The sequence below is a fragment of the Abramis brama genome (assembly GCF_963993115.1).
Source record: "Abramis brama genome assembly, chromosome: 13".
NCBI lineage: Eukaryota > Metazoa > Chordata > Actinopteri > Cypriniformes > Leuciscidae > Abramis > Abramis brama.
Genome location: NC_139975.1, coordinates 237,326 through 244,825, shown reverse-complemented (window position 1 = coordinate 244,825; position 7,500 = coordinate 237,326). Strand labels below are relative to the sequence as shown.

Here is a 7,500-nt window from a genome sequence, read left to right as displayed (position 1 = left end):
ATTGCTAACAAAAATTCCTGTGCTTTCGTCTCGATCGGGATCCGTGTGAAGCAGAATGCATGACCTGCAAAGCTGGCACGTACGTGTCAGTGTCAAATAATGTAATAATGTAAACATAATGAATGGTGACTGTAGAAAGCAAAAGCCGAATCCCGGGCATTTTGGGCGATCTCGAAATCCTGGCCAAACATGTCCTGGTTAAACAGGACGTATGGTCACCCTATATTAACAAGTGGGCCTATCAATACTTATTTATTTGTTATTATCTGCAATAAAAATCCGTACTGCAGGATTATCCATTTATTTAGCCTATATTCAGTTTAATTTTCTATTGATTATAATATAGATAGGACTATATACTTTATTTATTAAAATTAAACTGCATGTTTCTATTAATTGTGAAGCTAGACATTGAAAATTGCAGATCAAGCGCATGGGGCTAAATGCTTTTTCTTGTTATGAATTGTATCCTATTTTCCGTTATTACAGTTAACTACGCGAAGTGATATGGAACTGTAATGCGGTCAAGACCTGCCTGGAACTACTTTAGCCGTGCGTTTCCCTGAAAATAATGCACACCTTAGAACGTTCGTCAACCAATCAGATTCAAGCATTCAACGGCCCTGTAGTATAATGAGTATTAATGAAGTGTAGTGTGTTAGTAACCTGCAGTATTGTCTGAAGAGTGAGATTAATGAGTATTAATGAAGTGTAGTGTGTTAGTAACCTGCAGTATTGTCTCAAGAGTGAGATTAATGAGTATTAATGAAGTGTAGTGTGTTAGTAACCTGCAGTATTGTCTGAAGAGTGAGATTAATGAGTATTAATGAAGTGTAGTGTGTTAGTAACCTGCAGTATTGTCTGAAGAGTGGGATTAATGAGTATTAATGAAGTGTAGTGTGTTAGTAACCTGCAGTATTGTCTGAAGAGTGAGATTAATGAGTATTAATGAAGTGTTGTGTGTTAGTAACCTGCAGTATTGTCTGAAGAGTGAGATTAATGAGTATTAATGAAGTGTTATGTGTTAGTAACCTGCAGTATTGTCTCAAGAGTGGGATTAATGAGTATTAATGAAGTGTAGTGTGTTAGTAACCTGCAGTATTGTCTGAAGAGTGGGATTAATGAGTATTAATGAAGTGTAGTGTGTTAGTAACCTGCAGTATTGTCTGAAGAGTGAGATTAATGAGTATTAATGAAGTGTAGTGTGTTAGTAACCTGCAGTATTGTCTCAAGAGTGGGATTAATGAGTATTAATGAAGTGTAGTGTGTTAGTAACCTGCAGTATTGTCTGAAGAGTGGGATTAATGAGTATTAATGAAGTGTTGTGTGTTAGTAACCTGCAGTATTGTCTGAAGAGTGAGATTAATGAGTATTAATGAAGTGTAGTGTGTTAGTAACCTGCAGTATTGTCTCAAGAGTGAGATTAATGAGTATTAATGAAGTGTAGTGTGTTAGTAACCTGCAGTATTGTCTGAAGAGTGAGATTGAGTATTAATGAAGTGTAGTGTGTTAGTAACCTGCAGTATTGTCTGAAGAGTGAGATTAATGAGTATTAATGAAGTGTAGTGTGTTAGTAACCTGCAGTATTGTCTGAAGAGTGAGATTGAGTATTAATGAAGTGTTGTGTGTTAGTAACCTGCAGTATTGTCTGAAGAGTGAGATTAATGAGTATTAATGAAGTGTAGTGTGTTAGTAACCTGCAGTATTGTCTCAAGAGTGAGATTAATGAGTATTAATGAAGTGTAGTGTGTTAGTAACCTGCAGTATTGTCTGAAGAGTGAGATTAATGAGTATTAATGAAGTGTAGTGTGTTAGTAACCTGCAGTATTGTCTGAAGAGTGAGATTAATGAGTATTAATGAAGTGTAGTGTGTTAGTAACCTGCAGTATTGTCTGAAGAGTGAGATTGAGTATTAATGAAGTGTAGTGTGTTAGTAACCTGCAGTATTGTCTGAAGAGTGAGATTAATGAGTATTAATGAAGTGTAGTGTGTTAGTAACCTGCAGTATTGTCTGAAGAGTGAGATTAATGAGTATTAATGAAGTGTAGTGTGTTAGTAACCTGCAGTATTGTCTGAAGAGTGAGATTAATGAGTATTAATGAAGTGTTGTGTGTTAGTAACCTGCAGTATTGTCTCAAGAGTGAGATTAATGAGTATTAATGAAGTGTAGTGTGTTAGTAACCTGCAGTATTGTCTGAAGAGTGAGATTAATGAGTATTAATGAAGTGTAGTGTGTTAGTAACCTGCAGTATTGTCTCAAGAGTGAGATTAATGAGTATTAATGAAGTGTAGTGTGCTAGTAACCTGCAGTATTGTCTCAAGAGTGAGATTAATGAGTATTAATGAAGTGTAGTGTGTTAGTAACCTGCAGTATTGTCTGAAGAGTGAGATTGAGTATTAATGAAGTGTAGTGTGTTAGTAACCTGCAGTATTGTCTGAAGAGTGAGATTAATGAGTATTAATGAAGTGTAGTGTGTTAGTAACCTGCAGTATTGTCTGAAGAGTGAGATTGAGTATTAATGAAGTGTTGTGTGTTAGTAACCTGCAGTATTGTCTGAAGAGTGAGATTAATGAGTATTAATGAAGTGTAGTGTGTTAGTAACCTGCAGTATTGTCTGAAGAGTGAGATTGAGTATTAATGAAGTGTTGTGTGTTAGTAACCTGCAGTATTGTCTGAAGAGTGAGATTAATGAGTATTAATGAAGTGTAGTGTGTTAGTAACCTGCAGTATTGTCTCAAGAGTGAGATTAATGAGTATTAATGAAGTGTAGTGTGTTAGTAACCTGCAGTATTGTCTGAAGAGTGAGATTAATGAGTATTAATGAAGTGTAGTGTGTTAGTAACCTGCAGTATTGTCTCAAGAGTGAGATTAATGAGTATTAATGAAGTGTAGTGTGTTAGTAACCTGCAGTATTGTCTGAAGAGTGAGATTGAGTATTAATGAAGTGTAGTGTGTTAGTAACCTGCAGTATTGTCTGAAGAGTGAGATTAATGAGTATTAATGAAGTGTAGTGTGTTAGTAACCTGCAGTATTGTCTGAAGAGTGAGATTAATGAGTATTAATGAAGTGTTGTGTGTTAGTAACCTGCAGTATTGTCTCAAGAGTGAGATTAATGAGTATTAATGAAGTGTAGTGTGTTAGTAACCTGCAGTATTGTCTGAAGAGTGAGATTGAGTATTAATGAAGTGTAGTGTGTTAGTAACCTGCAGTATTGTCTCAAGAGTGAGATTAATGAGTATTAATGAAGTGTAGTGTGCTAGTAACCTGCAGTATTGTCTCAAGAGTGAGATTAATGAGTATTAATGAAGTGTAGTGTGTTAGTAACCTGCAGTATTGTCTGAAGAGTGAGATTAATGAGTATTAATGAAGTGTAGTGTGTTAGTAACCTGCAGTATTGTCTGAAGAGTGAGATTAATGAGTATTAATGAAGTGTAGTGTGTTAGTAACCTGCAGTATTGTCTGAAGAGTGAGATTGAGTATTAATGAAGTGTTGTGTGTTAGTAACCTGCAGTATTGTCTGAAGAGTGAGATTAATGAGTATTAATGAAGTGTAGTGTGTTAGTAACCTGCAGTATTGTCTGAAGAGTGAGATTGAGTATTAATGAAGTGTAGTGTGTTAGTAACCTGCAGTATTGTCTGAAGAGTGGGATTAATGAGTATTAATGAAGTGTAGTGTGTTAGTAACCTGCAGTATTGTCTGAAGAGTGAGATTAATGAGTATTAATGAAGTGTAGTGTGTTAGTAACCTGCAGTATTGTCTGAAGAGTGAGATTAATGAGTATTAATGAAGTGTAGTGTGTTAGTAACCTGCAGTATTGTCTGAAGAGTGAGATTGAGTATTAATGAAGTGTTGTGTGTTAGTAACCTGCAGTATTGTCTGAAGAGTGAGATTAATGAGTATTAATGAAGTGTAGTGTGTTAGTAACCTGCAGTATTGTCTGAAGAGTGAGATTAATGAGTATTAATGAAGTGTAGTGTGTTAGTAACCTGCAGTATTGTCTGAAGAGTGAGATTAATGAGTATTAATGAAGTGTTGTGTGTTAGTAACCTGCAGTATTGTCTCAAGAGTGAGATTAATGAGTATTAATGAAGTGTAGTGTGTTAGTAACCTGCAGTATTGTCTGAAGAGTGAGATTAATGAGTATTAATGAAGTGTTGTGTGTTAGTAACCTGCAGTATTGTCTCAAGAGTGAGATTAATGAGTATTAATGAAGTGTTGTGTGTTAGTAACCTGCAGTATTGTCTGAAGAGTGAGATTAATGAGTATTAATGAAGTGTTGTGTGTTAGTAACCTGCAGTATTGTCTCAAGAGTGAGATTAATGAGTATTAATGAAGTGTTGTGTGTTAGTAACCTGCAGTATTGTCTGAAGAGTGGGATTAATGAGTATTAATGAAGTGTAGTGTGTTAGTAACCTGCAGTATTGTCTGAAGAGTGGGATTAATGAGTATTAATGAAGTGTAGTGTGTTAGTAACCTGCAGTATTGTCTCAAGAGTGGGATTAATGAGTATTAATGAAGTGTAGTGTGTTAGTAACCTGCAGTATTGTCTGAAGAGTGAGATTGAGTATTAATGAAGTGTTGTGTGTTAGTAACCTGCAGTATTGTCTGAAGAGTGAGATTGAGTATTAATGAAGTGTAGTGTGTTAGTAACCTGCAGTATTGTCTCAAGAGTGAGATTGAGTATTAATGAAGTGTAGTGTGTTAGTAACCTGCAGTATTGTCTCAAGAGTGAGATTAATGAGTATTAATGAAGTGTAGTGTGTTAGTAACCTGCAGTATTGTCTGAAGAGTGAGATTAATGAGTATTAATGAAGTGTTGTGTGTTAGTAACCTGCAGTATTGTCTCAAGAGTGAGATTAATGAGTATTAATGAAGTGTTGTGTGTTAGTAACCTGCAGTATTGTCTGAAGAGTGAGATTAATGAGTATTAATGAAGTGTTGTGTGTTAGTAACCTGCAGTATTGTCTCAAGAGTGAGATTAATGAGTATTAATGAAGTGTTGTGTGTTAGTAACCTGCAGTATTGTCTGAAGAGTGGGATTAATGAGTATTAATGAAGTGTAGTGTGTTAGTAACCTGCAGTATTGTCTGAAGAGTGAGATTGAGTATTAATGAAGTGTAGTGTGTTAGTAACCTGCAGTATTGTCTGAAGAGTGAGATTAATGAGTATTAATGAAGTGTAGTGTGTTAGTAACCTGCAGTATTGTCTGAAGAGTGAGATTAATGAGTATTAATGAAGTGTTGTGTGTTAGTAACCTGCAGTATTGTCTCAAGAGTGAGATTAATGAGTATTAATGAAGTGTAGTGTGTTAGTAACCTGCAGTATTGTCTGAAGAGTGAGATTGAGTATTAATGAAGTGTAGTGTGTTAGTAACCTGCAGTATTGTCTCAAGAGTGAGATTAATGAGTATTAATGAAGTGTAGTGTGCTAGTAACCTGCAGTATTGTCTCAAGAGTGAGATTAATGAGTATTAATGAAGTGTAGTGTGTTAGTAACCTGCAGTATTGTCTGAAGAGTGAGATTAATGAGTATTAATGAAGTGTAGTGTGTTAGTAACCTGCAGTATTGTCTGAAGAGTGAGATTAATGAGTATTAATGAAGTGTAGTGTGTTAGTAACCTGCAGTATTGTCTGAAGAGTGAGATTGAGTATTAATGAAGTGTTGTGTGTTAGTAACCTGCAGTATTGTCTGAAGAGTGAGATTAATGAGTATTAATGAAGTGTAGTGTGTTAGTAACCTGCAGTATTGTCTGAAGAGTGAGATTGAGTATTAATGAAGTGTAGTGTGTTAGTAACCTGCAGTATTGTCTGAAGAGTGGGATTAATGAGTATTAATGAAGTGTAGTGTGTTAGTAACCTGCAGTATTGTCTGAAGAGTGAGATTAATGAGTATTAATGAAGTGTAGTGTGTTAGTAACCTGCAGTATTGTCTGAAGAGTGAGATTAATGAGTATTAATGAAGTGTAGTGTGTTAGTAACCTGCAGTATTGTCTGAAGAGTGAGATTGAGTATTAATGAAGTGTTGTGTGTTAGTAACCTGCAGTATTGTCTGAAGAGTGAGATTAATGAGTATTAATGAAGTGTAGTGTGTTAGTAACCTGCAGTATTGTCTGAAGAGTGAGATTAATGAGTATTAATGAAGTGTAGTGTGTTAGTAACCTGCAGTATTGTCTGAAGAGTGAGATTAATGAGTATTAATGAAGTGTTGTGTGTTAGTAACCTGCAGTATTGTCTCAAGAGTGAGATTAATGAGTATTAATGAAGTGTAGTGTGTTAGTAACCTGCAGTATTGTCTGAAGAGTGAGATTAATGAGTATTAATGAAGTGTTGTGTGTTAGTAACCTGCAGTATTGTCTCAAGAGTGAGATTAATGAGTATTAATGAAGTGTTGTGTGTTAGTAACCTGCAGTATTGTCTGAAGAGTGAGATTAATGAGTATTAATGAAGTGTTGTGTGTTAGTAACCTGCAGTATTGTCTCAAGAGTGAGATTAATGAGTATTAATGAAGTGTTGTGTGTTAGTAACCTGCAGTATTGTCTGAAGAGTGGGATTAATGAGTATTAATGAAGTGTAGTGTGTTAGTAACCTGCAGTATTGTCTGAAGAGTGGGATTAATGAGTATTAATGAAGTGTAGTGTGTTAGTAACCTGCAGTATTGTCTCAAGAGTGGGATTAATGAGTATTAATGAAGTGTAGTGTGTTAGTAACCTGCAGTATTGTCTGAAGAGTGAGATTGAGTATTAATGAAGTGTTGTGTGTTAGTAACCTGCAGTATTGTCTGAAGAGTGAGATTGAGTATTAATGAAGTGTAGTGTGTTAGTAACCTGCAGTATTGTCTCAAGAGTGAGATTGAGTATTAATGAAGTGTAGTGTGTTAGTAACCTGCAGTATTGTCTCAAGAGTGAGATTAATGAGTATTAATGAAGTGTAGTGTGTTAGTAACCTGCAGTATTGTCTGAAGAGTGAGATTAATGAGTATTAATGAAGTGTTGTGTGTTAGTAACCTGCAGTATTGTCTCAAGAGTGAGATTAATGAGTATTAATGAAGTGTTGTGTGTTAGTAACCTGCAGTATTGTCTGAAGAGTGAGATTAATGAGTATTAATGAAGTGTTGTGTGTTAGTAACCTGCAGTATTGTCTCAAGAGTGAGATTAATGAGTATTAATGAAGTGTTGTGTGTTAGTAACCTGCAGTATTGTCTGAAGAGTGGGATTAATGAGTATTAATGAAGTGTAGTGTGTTAGTAACCTGCAGTATTGTCTGAAGAGTGGGATTAATGAGTATTAATGAAGTGTAGTGTGTTAGTAACCTGCAGTATTGTCTCAAGAGTGGGATTAATGAGTATTAATGAAGTGTAGTGTGTTAGTAACCTGCAGTATTGTCTGAAGAGTGAGATTGAGTATTAATGAAGTGTTGTGTGTTAGTAACCTGCAGTATTGTCTGAAGAGTGAGATTGAGTATTAATGAAGTGTAGTGTGTTAGTAACCTGCAGTATTGTC

General features: G+C 35.3%; 1 protein-coding gene across 5 annotated transcripts in view; it reads right to left on the bottom strand.

Moving 5' to 3' along the window:
* Window positions 1-7,500, bottom strand: part of LOC311095099 (limbin-like) — a 42,682-nt gene that overhangs the window by 14,756 nt on the left and 20,426 nt on the right. The gene's annotated exons all lie outside the window — the stretch shown is intronic.